The 17,593-nt window shown below is 47.1% G+C and overlaps 1 pseudogene; it reads right to left on the reverse strand.

Moving 5' to 3' along the window:
• Positions 1-16,045, reverse strand: part of LOC136543051 (uncharacterized) — a 41,662-nt pseudogene extending 25,617 nt beyond the window's left edge.
• Between the last annotated feature and the right edge of the window lie 1,548 nt (positions 16,046-17,593).

The following is a 17,593-nucleotide window of genomic DNA, read 5'->3' on the forward strand; positions in this document are numbered from 1 at the left end:
GCATCAAGGTCCCATCAATCTCCGACAATGAGGCAATCGAGGCTTTCATCCTTGGTCTCCGCTTCCATGATGCCCTAAGGGACAAGCTCCTCCGCAAGAGACCTAAATCAGTCACAGCGCTCCTAGCCACTGCTAAAAAATATGCAGATGCCAATGACGCTAAAAAGATAATCATCGAAGAGGCAGCAAGGGTTCCATGCTCCGATCACCCCCCACACCGCGATGACTACCACGACAACCGTGGTCGGAACGACAATTTTGATCGCCGCAACCAGCGAAATGATTCCCGTGACCACCGCGACCAGCGTAATCAGTGGCGTAATCGCCGTGACGATTACAGGGGCAAGCGTGCTCGGGAAGACGACGGCGAGGTCAACACCATTAAAAAAGGTGGTGGATGTCGCAACTACGAAGAAGACTACGCCAAAGCATTGAAAGGACCCTGCCAGCTCCATCCCAAGTCAAACCATACCATGGAGAATTGCCGTGTCTTGAAATCTATCTACACGCGCCAATAGGCTCCGGATACATCTGACAAGCCTAACGACGCAGGGGAGCAGCGTAACGAGGACAACGACGATGAAGACGTAGATCTCCATCACAAGTACGTCAAGCCAACCGATCGTGTCCACACCATCATTGGAGGCAAAGTGTCCATCGAGACCAAACGAGAACGCAAGCTGCTCACCCGCGCTTGCTTGAACGTGGCCAACGCCGACAACCTCATCGCCGATTCGCAGCTCCATCCTTAGTCTCACCGCGAGATCTCCTTCAGCAGAAAGGACCAATGGGCCACAATACCTGAGCTAGGACATTTTCCTCTATTTCTCGATCCTTGTATCAATAAGGTTCAGTTCGACAGAGTGCTGATTGACGGTGGCAGTTTCATCGATATACTGTTCAAGAACAGTTTGCTAGCCTTGAAGATAACCCAGGCTGATCTCAAGCCATATGAGGCACAGTTCTGGGGTGTTCTCCCCGGATAGAGCTCCATACCTCTCGGGCAGATCATGCTACCTGTGCAATTTGGTACCCCGGACCACTTTCGCACCGACTATGTCAACTTCGTGGTCGCTGACTTCGACGGCACCTACCATGCTATCATTGGTTGACCAGTGCTCACCAAATTCATGGCCATACCTCACTATAGGTATTTGGTGCTCAAGATGCCTACCGAGAAAGGGGTTCTAACTTTCAGGGGCAACGTATACGCAGCTTATACCTACGAGGACGACAACTTCAAAATAGCAGAGGCTCACGACCTCTCTATTCGCATGGCTGAGACCACGCTCGACGCTAAGAAGACGCTAGCTGACCACCTAGAGATCCTAGAGCTCGAGGCCCCAGCTGGTCAACGGTGATCCCAGCAAAATGGCCCTTATCGGGGCTAACCTAGATCCTAAATAGGAAGACATGCTCATCAGGTTCTTGAGGAGCAACGTGAGTGTGTTCGCATGGAAACACGCTGACATGCCCGGTGTACCTCGGAACTTGATCGAGCACTCCTTAAATGTCAATGGCAAGGCAAAACCTATCAAGCAGAAGCTACGACGGTTTGCTCATGACAAAAAGGAGGCTATTAGGGTAGAAGTTACACGGCTTTTGGCAGCCGGATTTATCAAAGAAGTGTATCATCCGGAGTGGTTAGCCAACCCGGTTCTTGTACGCAAAAAGAATAATGAATGGAGAATGTGCGTTGATTACACTGATCTCAACAAACATTGCCTTAAAGATCCCTTTGGCTTACCTCGCATAGATGAGGTCGTAGATTCAACTGCCGGTTGTGAGTTGCTTTCCTTTCTCGATTGCTACTCTGGTTATCACTAGATTGCTCTAAAAAAGGATGACCAGATCAAGACATCCTTCATCACACCCTTCGGCGCTTACTGCTACATGACCATGTCGTTTAGGCTCAAGAACACCAGGGCTAACTACCAATGCGCCATATAGGCCTGCCTCAAAGATGAGATAAAAGACGACCTCGTTGAGGCTTATGTTGATGATGTAGTTATTAAAACCAAGGAAGCATACACCCTTGTTGACAACCTTGAACATACCTTTGTAGCTCTTAACACATTCCAATGGAAATTAAACCCAAAAAAGTGTATCTTTGGTGTTCCATCTGGTATATTGCTCAGCAACATCGTCAGTCACGACGGCATACGCCCTAACCCAGAGAAGGTAAAAGCTATCTTGGACATGAAGCCGCCCAAAAAGGTGAAGGATGTTCAGAAGCTTACCGGATGCATGGCTACCCTAAGTCATTTCATATCAAGATTAGGTGAAAAAGGACTACCGTTTTTCAAGCTGCTCAAAGCATCCGAGAAGTTTGAGTGGTCGGAGGAAGCGGACGCTACCTTTACACAGCTGAAACAATTCCTTACATCACCTCCGGTCCTCACTGCTCCCAGAGAAGACGAAACCCTCCTGCTTTACATTGCAGCAACTAATCAAGTGGTCTCCACTGCCATGGTGGTCGAGCGCGATGAGCCTGGCCACATCTACAAGGTACAACGACCAATATATTTCGTTAGTGAGGTGCTCAATGAATCCAAGACCAGGTACCCATAGATTCAGAAACTGATCTACGCCATACTAATCACATCCTGAAAGTTGAAACACTACTTCGATGGATATCGCGTGGTGGTCATGACTAAGTACCCTCTGGGAGACATCATTCACAACAAGGATGCAAACAGGCACATCGTCAAATGGGCAATGGAGCTATGCCCTTTCTCCTTGGAATTTGCAAGCCGTACTATGATCAAGTCTCAGGCACTTGTTGATTTTATCGTCGAGTGGACAGACTTAAGCACACCTACCTCTTAGGGGCCCGACGAGTATTGGAAGATGTACTTCGATGGCTCTCTCAACATCGACAGCGCTGGAGCAGGAGTCCTTTTCATGTCACCATCCAAGGAGCAGCTCCGATACGTCCTCAGGATTTATTTCCCGGCGTCTAATAACACCGCCAAGTACGAAGCTTGCCTACATGGTCTGCGCATTGCGGTCGAGCTCGGTGTCAAACGTCTCTATGTCTATGGAGACTCGGCTCTGGTCATCAACCAAGTCAACAAGGATTGGGATACGACCAGCAAAAAGATGGATGCATACTGCAAATCGATCAGAAAGCTGGAAGGCAAGTTCTATGGCATTGAGTACACACATGTGGTCCGGGACAAAAATCAAGCAGCAGATGTGCTGTCAAAGTTAGGATCATCCTGAGCCAAAGTCCCACATGGCATATTTATTCAAGACCTGCTCACGCCTTCCATCGAAGAAGAAGATCCCGTGGTCGACAAGCCTCCAGACCAGCCATTGGTGGCTACGGTTCTGGCGTCAAACACCACCGAACCACCTCCGACCACTAAGGAGCCTAACTAGAGAGTACCTTTCATCATGTACCTGACAGATGGTAGCGATTACACCGATCGGACAGAAAATGAACACCTGATGCGTCGCAGTAAGCAGTATCTGCTCGTTGATGGCAAATTGTGGCGCAAGAATGCGAAGGAGGAAATCTTGATGAAGTGTATAACCCAGGAGGATGGTGAACATCTCCTGGACCAAATCCACTCTAGCTCCTACAACAACCACGTGGCCTCAAGAACGCTAGTTGGCAAGGCTTTCCGAGCAGGATTCTATTAGCCGTTAGCCGTAGCCGATGTAGAGAAGCTAGTCCGCCATTGTGAAGGTTGCCAGTTCTTCGCCAAGAGAATCCACATACTAGCACATGAGATTCAGACAATACCAGCCTCTTGGCCCTTCACATGCTGGGGACTGGATATGATCGGGCCTTTCAAACCGGCCCCTAGGAAATTTACATGCGTCTTTGTGTTGATTGACAAGTTTTCCAAGTGGATAGAGTACATGCCCCTGGTCAAGGCATCTTCAAAAAAGGCTGTTGCGTTCATCGACCAGGTCATCCACTGCTTCGGCATACCCAACAGCATCATCACTGATCTGGGTACTCAGTTCACCGAGAACATTTTTTGGGACTTCTGCGATGAAAGGAGCATAGTAGTAAAATACGTCTCGGTGGCGCACCCTAGAGCTAATGGACAGGTCGAGCGGGCAAATGGTATGATCTTGGACGCACTTAAGAAGAGGATGTACAGAGAAAATGACAAAGCTCCCAGAAGATGGCTCAAAGAGTTACCAACCGTAGTCTAGGGCCTCAGAACCCAGCCTAGTCACAATACCGGCGTATCACCATACTTTATGGTTTATGGCGCTGAGGCAGTGCTCCCAGCGGATATAGCCTTCAGATCAGCATGGGTAGAGAACTTCAACGAAGACAAGGCCAATGAAGTACGGGAGCTAGAAGTGAATAGTGCAGAAGAGAAGTGGCTCGATTCTTGCGTACGTACAGCCAAATACCTTGCTATTTTACGCAGGTACTACAACAAGAACATCAGGGAGCGGTTCTTCATGGTTGGGGACCTGGTCCTGAAGTGGAAGACGAATTAGGCTGGCGTCCACAAACTCACAACCCCATGGGAAGGGCCCTTCATGATCAAGGAAGTTACACGACCAACATCTTATAGGTTAGCTCACCTAGATAGTACAGACATACCCAATTCATGGCACATCGACAAGCTTAGGTGTTTCTATGCTTAACTACTGAGATATGTACCCCTCTTATACTTTTGATTTAATTCAATAAAGCTATTATGATTTCTCTGATCACTCTAATGTGTCACTTCGAAGTCTATTGTTATTCTAACTCAACCAGTTAAAACCGACCACCATTCCTTCTCGAGTTTTCAGAGCAGGCCCTGTCTCCGGTTCCTCCCAATGCGTGCATGGGATCTACTCTCTACGCTACGGGTGATCGGCAGGTCCTCTCTGGTTTGACTTGTGTGTGTCTACGTGTGCACAAGCTATGCACCTCACACTCCGACCACAAGACAAACCAGGGCCATACAAACCTTTTAGGATGACATGTCGACTAAACTGGTACAACTAAACAGAACGCTAACATGTTCTCACTTAGTTACACCAACACGATATCCAAGCTTAAATACGTTTTCTACAAAACAAACAAGCTTATGCTGATATATAGTTACGTTATTACAAGCTTGCCTAAAAAGGTTCAAGTTTACAATAACACAACTACATCTTCTATAGCTATAGCCTATACTATTGGTTGGTCGGGGTTTGCGGCACCTGCTGCTCGCTAGGCCTAACATCATGCAAGGGTCTCGAGGACTCTAGCATTGATTGAGCTGAAGAAGATGGCCCCGCCGATGCCTGGCTGGTCGAGACCGCAGGCTTCGCCGGTTGGCTTAAAAATGACGGCGCTTCTAGCTGACTTGTTGATGGCATTCCTTATACAGGTGGTGTCGCGCCTCCACACAGGTTAATGTTGCCAATTATTTTTGCCAACAAGTCCAACTGGGTCATCCATAGCTCCTCAGCCTTGTCTGGATCTACCTCCTTTAGGTATCCAGCCTCTAGGCGCTTGAGATCGATCAAGGGGTAGTGAGCACGTACCATGCTTAGCACATGTGCGCCTGTGTACTCACCCACCTCCTTCACGAACTCCTAGAACCATCCCCATGCCTTTTGGCATCTCTCGATCAATCCTAGCTGCGGCATCCTTGGCATGTCCTCTACTAGCGCCGGATCGATGAGGTTAAGGACCGGCAAAATGCCCATTGCCAACTCCTAGCACTGGTTTTTCCAGGTGTCACGATCCTTGGTGATCTCTTAGCACTGCGCCTTCCAGCCATCATGGTCTTTTATCACAGCCTCTAGATGCTTCTTCGCATTGATTTTTATAACTGCAAACCGTACATGCTGTTAATACGCTATATTACGCCAAACTACGGCAGGCAACAAAAATGGGCAAAGGGGTTTGGAAAACTTACCTTTCAGCTCCTCTGTCATCTTGGTCGTGTGGTCCCAGAGCTGCGACTAGTCTTGCGCCAGTCTTCTGTTGTCCTCTTTCTGGCGATCACACTCCACGACCACACGACTGTTCTCCTCTCAGAGATGGACCACTTCAGCTTCTAAGCCTACACTACAGCTGTTACTACCAACAACGCAACAGCACTTGTCAGTAGTCGTCATGATAATGTGGCTACTTACTTGTTCTTTCCCGCTCTTTATTACGGAGCTGGACGACCAGGTTCTGGTTCTAGGACTCTTGCACCGTCTTTTCCTGGTTGGCGGCTTCAAGTCATTGGCGCAAGTGTTCCACCTCCGCCGTTAGCTCTTTGTTGCTTGCAGCGATCCCCTCGATCTGGTCGAAGCATTTCTTCCGGTACCTTGCGGTCTTCATTAAGTCCTGTGTGCAGATAGCTAAGTAAGACAGCTACGACTAGACAGCGAGATCAGGGGGTGAAGCAAAGCTTACCTGCACTTCCATCACCAGCCGTTTCACCGCCTGTTCAACTTTCTTGGTTTCTTCGACCTCCGGGATTTCCTCATGGACAACCCATTGGTCGTTCTGCCAATGCGACACATACACATGTTGTCGTTTGTCCTGCGGATGGCCTAGGACCTCCTCCACTTTGTCCTCTTCGGGCTCTTCTTTGGGTCTCGGTGCTGGTCCGGCGTCAGCAGCTTCTGCGATCACCAAAGCCTTCCCACGGGCTTCAGCGTCGGTGAATGTGGGCTGTGCTCTCACCTCCGGTTGTTGCTGCTCGGTCTGCTCCATCACCCTCGACACTGAAGTGTTGCCCTTAGCAGGTCTAGTGCTCGGAGCACTCATGCTCGGCTCAGTTGGTCCCTCGACCACCTGCTCGGGGACTGTTGTCTGACTGCTCCCTTGCTGAGGCCCCGACGGATCTTCTGCTATGGCTTCCTCAGTGGCCGGCTGCTGGGCAGTCTGCTCTGAACTTATTGGTGGAGCCACGAAACTTCTGGCTAGCTGGTCTGGACTTTCTGTGGACGCCGAACTAGTACATCTGAGAAAAGTTCAGCAGGCAACCATATTCAATGCAAATTGCTAACTTATAATAAGGTTACAAAAACTTACATGTTAGAAGCACGGAATGATGTGGCGAATGCGCGTCTCTTTGGCCGCACTTGCTCCACGTGCTGTGCGGGTGACTCCTAGTCTCCCTCTACATCCAGCACTGTCACTGGGCCTTGGTGCCCGACACCTCCGCCGCTTGTCCTTTGCGCTGCAGTGGTCGGTGGTGTGCTCGGTCGGGTTGTCTCTCCCATCGCCGGTCGCGTTCCTTGCCCAGGTACTCCCGAGGTTGACCCAGCTGCATCCTTCACCGCCGTTGGCAATGTGGGTCCCATAGGCACGGAGGAGACACCCTGCTCCATTGACTCCAGTTGTTTCCTCCTCTTTCGAGGGACAAGTCGAAAGGTGTCTACATCCTCTCCCTCCTCTGCGTCATCGTCCGACCAGGAAAAAATCGCCTGTCGATGCTTGCTGGCAGGTTTCTCCTTCGGGCCCTCCTTGGGCTCATTGATACTTAGCACCCCCCTAGTGAGCAGGGTGGTTGCTGATCTCTTCTTCGGCTGTTTGGGGACAGCCGGCCGCTTACCAGCGGCTAGGGCCGCTGTCTCCTCTCCAGCTCTGAGCACCGCCTAGTCGATGTCCTCATCTTCGATCTCAACGTTGGTCTAGGTGGTGGGACTAGCTCCTTGTGGCCACTTCACTCCAGGGGGTGGCGACGCAAACACTGTCGCTCTATCCTGATCATTAACCTAGGTAACAAAAATGGGTGAACACAGTAAGTTTCCACTTATCCTACCATAGTATAAAACTACGGGTATAGGGCAAGATGAGTTACCTTTGGGGGAGGTCGGGCAAGCTTGAAAGCATGCTCGATGTCGTTCAATCTGGCATAATTTGGATCAGCTAAGTTAAATAGCTCTCCAATTCTGGCTTTGACTTCAATTTTGTCAAGCGCCTCCTGCCTCGTCCTCGTCGGGTCCATGCTACCTTGATATTCATAGCCAGGATGTACTCTCCTCTGGCAGGGCTAGATCCGTCGGCTGATGAAGTTCCCGACCATGCTCGGACCATCCAGTTTTTTCCACGGGATCATTCCAAATATTTCTGGAATCTATTCTAGGTGCTCGGGTTTCTCTTACCAGCTTGTCCTCTTCTCCGAAATGTACCCCACGTTGCACAATGTAATCGTGTTTGGCTCTTCGTGGATGTAGAACCATTTCTTGTACCAGTCGTCTAGCGACATGTTCCATGGGCAGTGCAGGTACTGGGCTTTCATGCCGTCATGGAGGTTGAGGTACACACCCCCGGCTATCTTTGAACCATCGCTTCCTTTCTTCCGTAGACAAAAAAGATGGCGGAAAAATCAAAATAGGGCTGGAAGCCGCCATATGCTTCGCAAAGATGTACGAAAGTGGCGACAAGGAGGATCGAGTTGGGATGCAGATTGCAAATCCTAATCTCGTAGTAAAGATAGAGCCCCTGAAGAAAAGGATGTACCGGAACCCCAAATCCTTGCTTAAAGAAGTCTTCGAACACCATGATCTCACCTGGTTGTGGATCGGGGTACCCCTTGCCCTCCGACGCACGCCATCCTGCGAGCTCCTTGTTGTGGAGTACCCCCATGGTGACGAGGTCTTCAATGGTCTGCTCGTTGCTTCTCGATTTCCACCACTCCTTCGCCATGACTCCTGCTTTCTTCCGCGCATCGCTTTTCGCCATGACTCTAGCCTTGCTGATGAACGAGGAAATGGCAGAGGATTGATTGGTGGTAATTTTGGAGGTATTAGGGTTGGCGAGAGGAAGAAGATGGCTGCGGCTGCGAATGGCAATGGGGTTCAGTAAAAAGTAACTTACCTATCTTATACTATATTTAACCCAAGAGTTATGCCATTTAGTCTGCCTAGGATTCTTGGGAGACGTGTGCACGCGCCGCAGATGGTTGTCTTCACAGCTTCGAGATCTATGCCAATATATGTGCCTCTTTGTTGCTAGTGTGGGAGGACCCACGCTGACGCACCTACTTATAGGTGCCACGCAACTGTTTGCTTGAAAAGACAAAAAGGCAGTATGACATGCTATACCTATCTACTTCTTTGACCAGACATGTCAGATTGGACTTGACAGAGCAAGTAAATAAATAAATACAAAAAATAATAGTACAAGTGGCATATGGTTTTTTGTCACACTTCTTGTGCTCGGGGACTGTCGTGACTATCCTTGTGCTCGAGGACTGTCCAGACCACCATCGTGCTCGGGGACTGTCCACACCACCATCATGCTCGGGGACTGTCCACACCACCATCGTGCTCGAGGATTGTCTAGACCACCATTGTGCTCGGGGACTGTCCAGACCACCATCATGCTTGGGGACTGTCCAGACCACCATCGTGCTCGGGAACTATTCTGACCACTCTCATGCTCAGGGACTGCCCCGACCACTCTCCTAACATTTCTCGGAGACCGCTCTCCTCAGTTACATGTGATTTGTACTTACATATAGTTGAGAGGCATTTATTTAGACCTTGCTACAAGGTTGATACATCGCCTTCCAGCAAGCTCGGGGACTACATCGGTACGATGCACCTGCCGGTGCATCTCGTATTGCTTGTACGACGATTGGATTCTCAACTTCAGTAGGAATTCTTTTTAGACCCTGGCACCACGTGCCTATGCCACCTACTACCAGGCTCGGGGACTAAGTGGGCACACTTCACCTTGCGGTGAATGTGCTTATTTTATCAACCCCTATGCTCTGACTGTTGGCCATAACTACTATTGTATGAGGGCCACTTACATTTCTTTTCAGAAATACAAGTGGGCATACTTCATCAGGAAAGAAATCTTTTTCTTTTTTCTTTAGAGCACCATGCATTCTTTGGACAACCAGAATCTTTGGCTATAATCATGGTCTACTGCTTTCTGTTCTGACCAGAATACTAGCACATTCGCTTGGTCAATGTTTCAACCAGTTGGAGATGACATGAAGACGAATCGCATTAGTCGAAGGAGATCGAACGGCGTGTCGCAGCATAATATATGGTGCTCGGGGACTAGCTGTGGGGGTATTAACCCCTATACCCTTATGGCTACGCTTGGGCCAGCCCAGTCCAGGGGGTCCAGTCCACCAGAAGACGACGCACGAATTCGCCGATCTGCTCGGAGTCCCGCGCATGGAATCAAGATAGACTTGGAGATCAAGCAAGATCCTAGTTGGTTAGAATAGGAATCCTTATCTGGCCACCTATGGCAATTGTAACTGATTAGGATTAGTTTCCAGATCTGTAACCCTGCCCCCCAGACTATATAAGGCGAGCAGGGAACCCCTCTCAAAAACATCTCTCATTGACATACAACAATACAATCAGACGTAGGACGTAGGTATTACGCCTTCATGGCGGCCGAACCTGGATAAAACCTCGTGTTTGTCTTGCGTCACCATCTTGTTTGTAGCTTACGCATCTGTCTGTCGATAATCTACTGCCTTGGGTATACCCCTAGGTAGACTGCCGATCATATTTCGTCGACACATATGCCCCGGTTGTAAGATTGGAAGTAATTAGGATCTTGTTAGCCTATGCTTGTGCCCATAACATCAAGTTGTACCAAATGGATATGAAGAGTGCATTTCTCAATGGGTACATCAATGAGCTCGTGTATGTTGAGCAACCTCTCAGTTTTGAAGATAAAAAGAAATCTAACCATGTTTACAAGTTGAGAAAGGCTTTGTATGGATTAAAACAAGCACATAGAGCATGGTATGAGAGATTGAGGGATTTCCTACTCTCTAAGGGATTCAAAATGGGAAAGGTTGACACCACTCTCTTCACCAAGAAGCTTGGAAATGACTTGTTTGTAATACAAATATATGTTGATGATATCATATTTGGGTCAACAAATCAAGATTTTTGTGAAGAGTTTGGCAAGATGATGGCAAGTGAGTTTGAGATGTCCATGATTGAAGAGCTTAGTTACTTCCTTGGTCTTCAAATCAAGCAAATGAAGAATGGCACATTTGTGAGTCAAGGCAAGTATATCAAGGACATGCTCAAGAAGTTTAGAATGGATGATGCTAAAGCTATTAGTACATCAATGAGGACAAATGGAAGCTTGGATAGTGATGCTAGTGGCAACATGGTGGATCAAAAGATGTATCAGTTTATGATTGGAAGCCTACTCTATGTGACTGCATCAAGGCCAGATGTGATGTTTAGTGTATGCATGTGTGCTAGATTTCAAGCCTCACTAAGAGAAAGTCATTTTAAGGCAACAAAGAGAATATTGAAGTACTTGAAGCATACACAAAATGTTGGATTGTGGTATCCCGAAAGAGCAAGATTTGAGTTAATTGGATATTCGGACTCCGATTATGCGGGATGCAAAGTTGAGAGAAAGAGCACATCAGGCACATGTCAACTCTTGGGAAGATCACTTGTGTCTTGGTCATCAAAAAAGCAAAATATTGTAGCACTTTCAACCGCCGAAGCGGAGTACATTTTGGCCGATAGTTGTTGTGCTCAATTACTTTGGATGAAGGCTACTTTGAATGACTTTGGAATCAAATTCAAGCAAGTGCCATTGCTATGTGACAATGAGAGTGCCGTAAAGCTCACCAACAACCTGGTTCAACATTCAAGAACAAAGCACATTGGTGTCCGCCATCATTTCATAAGAGATCACCAACAAAAAGGGGAATTTGCATTGAGAGTGTGGGCACCGAAGATCAACTTGCTGATATCTTCACCAAGCCACTTGATGAGAAGAGGTTTTGCAAGCTAAGGAATGAATTGAACATAGTTGACTTTTCCAATATGTGTTGATGCACCCCCTTTATATGACATGCCTCTCCTTCGAGCAAAGCAAGGTAAAATTGATTGACATATCATCCATCCATTGCTAAGGACTTATTTAGTGCATCTAATCATTCCTATCATGTCCTAGGCTCATTCCTGAAAATCAAATGAATTTGATGCTTGTATGGTACCACTATTGCTTGTATGTTTAAAATGATCTAGTGGTAGCATATGACATGTCTGTGGGCTTGTAAACCTAGTGTTTGATCTACAAAATAAGCTATAAGTGTTTAACTCAACATGGTACAAGATAACCCTTATTTAGAGGAGTGAAGAAGCTCGTCCTTGGATCAAACCGAGTTAAATATCTTTTGCAAGTGATCTAGATTGAACCAAATTGGGAAAATGATCCTCATTTCACATGGTTTCACCCCAACCTATCTATAATTTGAGCTCACCTTTTATGCTAATTGTTGACAAAGGGGAGAGAAATTCACAAAGATAGTAAGATAGGATAGAAGGAGCAAACAAATGAAAACAAATGAAATGACATTATAAGAGGATCAATAAAAAATACACACAAGTAGGGGGAGCAAGCTCATAAACTTGTATGTTGCATTTGAATGTGCATTTCATATATTTGCTTGTATGGCACAAGTTTTAAATTTCAATATCCATGCTTGTGTGGTGTATGCTAGTTATAGGCTAAAGTAACTAGACTTATGTTCATTCTATGAAAACTAGACCCTTGCTTGTAATGTTGATCTCATGGGGTATTCTAGTTTTTGTGTATGTCTAGTTACTAATGGTGCTAAGGATGGTATATTGGTGCACTCCGATTGGTATCACGCTTCAAAGGTCCATCTCTAATACCTTAGTATCATTTGGTAGAAATTGTCTCCAATATTTCTTATCTAAGCATATGTGCAAGCTACAATCCAAACTTTTAGCACATATGTAGGGGGAGCAATTTCTACCATTTGGGGTTCATGAAACTTGTCCATATTCTTTTACACATGGTAAATATGCTTGGGCAAGCAACATGGATTCAATTAAATTTTAATTCATATCTTTGTGTAAGGGTTGTCATCAATTACCAAAAAGGGGAAGATTAAAAGCTCTAGTTTGGTTTTGGTTAATTGATGAAACCCTAAGTGCTAACCTAGTTTATCAAAGTGATTATGAGTTAGGTAGCACTACTCCAAGTGATGAAGCAATGGTGAAGATCATGACGATGGTAATGGCATGGTGATGATCAAATGCTTGAACTTGGAAAAGAAGAAAGAGAAAAACAAAAGGCTTAAGGCAAAGGTATAAATAGTAGGAGCCATTTTGTTTTAGTGATCGAGACACTTACTGAGTGTGATCACATTTAGGATCGATAGCTGTACTATTAAGAGGGGTGAAACTCGTATTGAAATGCGGTTATCAAAGTGCCACTAGATGCTCTAACTCATTGCATATGCATTTAGGATCTAGTGGAGTGCTAACACCCTTGAAAATGTTTGTGAAAATATGTTAACACATGTGCACAAGGTGATACACTTGGTGGTTGGCACATTTGAGCAAGGGTTAGAAACTTCACAAGCGGAGTGTCCGCCCATAGAGTGCGGACAGTCCAATGGTGCCACAGGCGCTCTATACAGAAAAGACAGAGGTCACTGTAAGTGACCAGATGCTGGTCTTAGTAGGACCGGCGTGTCCGATCAGTAGAAGCAGCGAAGACGCTGGCGTCGGTCTCTGACCGGACGCTGGGTCACTTTGTGACCGGACGCTGGAGGGGTGCGTCCGGTCCTGTTGACATGGCAGCACATAGAGGAGACGCTGAGTGATCGGACGCTGGGTGAGTCCGGTCGAGCATGACTGGACGCATCCGGTCGTGGATGTTCGCAAATGGATGCTTACTGGAAACGACCGGACGCTGAGGTCCTGCGTCCGGTCACTTCGAAGCAGCGCGTTCGGTCACAACTTAAACGTACTAGTGACCATTGAGATCGGGCGATCAACGTTTGAAGCAGGAGACACGTGGCACACATTGCGTGACCGGACGCTGGGGTCCAACGTCCGATCGATCTGACCAACGCACCCAGTCGTCCCGTTTTTTCAGTGGACTGAGGAGCCAACGACTCTATTTTGTGGGGGCTTCTATTTAAGCCCCATGGCCGGCTCAAGCTCACTCTCTTGGCCATTGGCATTGACATAGCAACCTTGTGAGCGTAGCCAAAGCCCTCCCACTTATCTCCATCATTGATCCATCATCATTGGGAGATTGGGAGAGAATCCAAGTGCATTGTTTGAGTGATTGCATCTAGAGGCACTTGTTATTCATGTTTCGCTGCGAGATTCACTTGTTTCTCTTGGTGGTTGATACCACCTAGATGGCTTGGAGCAGCGAGGATCGTTGAGCTGAGGTTGGTGATTGTCTCTGGCTCTGATCGTGGTGATTGTGAGGGGTCTTGTGCCTTTCCCGGTGGAGCACCGAAAGGTAACTCTAGTGGATTGCTCGTGTCATTGAGTTACCTCACTTGTGGGTCGGTTCTTGCGGTGTCCAATTATGTGGACGAGGTTCGTGCAACACCTCTTAGCCGCCGAACCACCAAGTGTTGGTCGACACAACGGGGACTAGCGTGTCGGCAAGCACGTGAACCTCAGGAGAAAAAATGATTGTCTCTTGTCCTTTGGTATTCTCCCGGTGATTAATTTAGTATTCATCTTGTGATTGGTTCACTCCTGTACATGGCGGTATAATCACCCTACTCACTTATTTATATTCTTGCAAACTAGTTGTAGCAAGCTCTTTAGTGTACTTAGAATTGAGAGCTTGCTTTGTTGTTTTAAGTTCATTTAGTAGAGCTCTTTAGTGTAGCAAGTATGAGAGCTCTTAGTGAGTAGTGACATAGCAATTTGTGTATCTAGCGATCATAGCAACTAGAATTGTTGGATAGGTGACTTGCAACCCTTGTAGAGCTAGAGTAAGTTTACATTTCGCTATTTGTTATACTAATCAAATTGCTCTAGTTGATTTGTAGATTTTTAAATAGGCTATTCACCCCCTCTCTAGCTATATTAGGACCTTTCAGATACGTGGTAAGATACTCGAATGGTACAATTTATTATCTATTTGGTATTAAGTATGTGTACTAAAACTGTCCAACCGCGTTTCTGTACCCAGGCGACACAATTGTCAAGGATATCCAACGAAGCAGTGTTTCGGCTTCACGAGTCTAGAGGGCAGGGGCTAGGCGTTCTCGAGGCTTTTATGGAGGTAAACATAAACTTGTCCGTTCCGAAAATGTTTCTTGAGTGTATTTGCATTTGGGAAATGCACTAACTTTAACATCTATTTATGCAGAAGGTGAAGCGGAGCTGCAGGAAGCTAGCTCAGAAGCTGAGCTGCATGGACACTCCTTGGGTGGAACCGACAATCCCGGCGCTGTCGGGTGGCACGTCTTCTGGCTCTTTGAGGACACCAACCGGCTCTTCTCAGCCGGTGATAGGTGCCACTTCCGCAGTGCGTACACCACCACATCATAGCACTGGGAAGGACCCTACAAACGATGATGACGACGACGACCCCCCGGGCTTTCATAGACAGCACCACTAGTGGGACGATTAGCCGCAGGACGAGATCGGCATGTCTCAGCTAGGTGGTGCCCCGCTTGGTACCCAAGGAGCCTCACAGGTAGTAACAAAGGTAGTTTCTTTAAATACGTATGCTCCATGAACTAACGATCATAAAGATTATAAGTAATCGTGCATACCATATACTTGCAGGGTACGAGCCGTACGCACCGGCAACGCGACCACACCGACGTTGGCTACACTCCCAATGTGTTACCAACAAATCCGAAGAGACAGAGGCGTCCGAGGGATCCTTACACTCCTGGGTCTTAGTTTGTTAGGTCGAACGAATATTGTCGTCCGAAACTTGCAGGCTTAGTTGGTTATGTTATGTCGAACCAATAAAAATGTTATGTGGCAGCTTGTCAACTTACGCACGGATTTCATTTATTTGCTTCATATTCGTTTCAATGCGTCGCGGCAGCACTGTCGGCGAGATTCACTAGCAACTAGTTCGGGAACCGGTAGTCCGGCGTATCTCGCCGCCGGTGGCCGGCGTCTTGACCCCGATCCTCCCGAGCTTGGTCATCGCCGCCACGAAATCACCGAAGAAGGCACCGTGGTTGGACGCGCAGTAGTCGGCCGTGCTGCGCGACCTCATGTCGGACTAGAGCACCTGCTCGGAGCCCACCGGCGAGGGGTCGAGGAAGGCTAAGGCGTTGGGGTCGGAGCTGCAGGTGCCGTTCAGCTGCGACGTGAAGCTGAGGTCCATGGTTGCGTCGCTACCGATCCTCACCGACAGCAACCGATCTTCTGTCTGCGTCCAGGTCCTGCCGCGCCGTGGTACTTGGCGCGGCAGACCCTGCCACGTCACCGGTCAGTAGCCCCGGTCGTCGCCACGTCATCCTCCCGCCGCGCCACCATGCATGGCGCGGCACAGGCGTTTCGCCGCGCCATGGCAATAGAGGCGGTCAAAAGTGTTAGTTTTAAAAAAAAATAAACAGTGTTAGATTTAAAATTAGTTTACAAAATATGTTAAAAATAAAAAAAAATTCCCTAGCGGGGAGAAACATGGACCGGGTGGTATACTGATAGTCGGGACTGGTTAGTCTTTTTATTAGGACTATAAGTAAGTAGTCATTTTCGTCTATGGTGACGGTGTTTTGTTATAGTTGGCCGAATCAAACTCGTACACAACTGCACATATGAGGCAATTGCTTGTCGCTGAATCGTAGCCGGCATGGAAGTGGAACTGAGACGAGATCTATTCTAACTCATATGGGCAGTTCGGATGGAAGAAATTCTCTCGACTACCGGTAGTTAGGAGAAAGTGGACGAAAAAAATTAGCCGAAAATTTTGCCGTTTTATTATTAGGTAGTATAGATATAGATGTGCAAAACAAAAACATTAGAGAGGGATTTGCCTCGATTTAGAACGTCGTGTGGAAGTGAGATCACGTCGATTGAACGGGTTGGATTGGGACTTGACGTCCAAAAAGAGTTGTGTGTCCACATGACGCTGTTGATGGCATCGTGTGTGCTATTATTGTCCGATTTGAATTGAAGGAGCGACGGATTGTGACTTCGGCTAGATAGATTATAGATTATAAATTGGAAAGTATAAACATATTCTATGTGAAGGATTCCTATTTAGATTAGGATTCATGTATGAGCACGGGTTTCTTTTCTTCCACTACGTGGCTGCACTGCATTCCACATGCCGGTCGTCATGTGCTCAGGATCGGAGCACCGATCGAGCACAGAGGACACACAGGTGGAGATCGGCCCAGCTAGCTGTACCTCCTCAGACCTCATCCCATCACTCTCAGTAACTAACGAGACGCTTCTGTCCAGTAGATAGAATTAACTCGTTCAGTAATAATTGGATAAAGTATACGACCTTGGTTTTTTTTATGTACCCAAAAAAACTGCTGATGGCATCACCGCATCATTACATACAAAATATGACATGCGGATATCTATTAGAAAACACGCATACAACCAGTAAATGTACAGCTTCAGCAATTCTGATCGACTTCGAATGGAGGAACCTGCATAATTCACCTACGAGGCAGAGTGTCACTGTCTTACCTTGTCAATATAATGAAATTCACCGTCAGCACCTTTTTTTTTAGATAAAGGATAGTTTATATCCAGCTTCATCTACCAAGGTAGAATTAGACCCATTATTACAAAGTTCACAGCACACCACTTACAAGATTGAGAAGCTCACATCCAGACCTTGGGAAACAAAACATGAAGAGAAGTCTTGACTAAGAAAGACAAAAAAACCTAGTAGATAACCATCCACTGGAACTAA

Source organism: Miscanthus floridulus, chromosome 3, assembly GCF_019320115.1.
Source record: "Miscanthus floridulus cultivar M001 chromosome 3, ASM1932011v1, whole genome shotgun sequence".
NCBI classification, from domain to species: Eukaryota; Viridiplantae; Streptophyta; class Magnoliopsida; order Poales; family Poaceae; genus Miscanthus; species Miscanthus floridulus.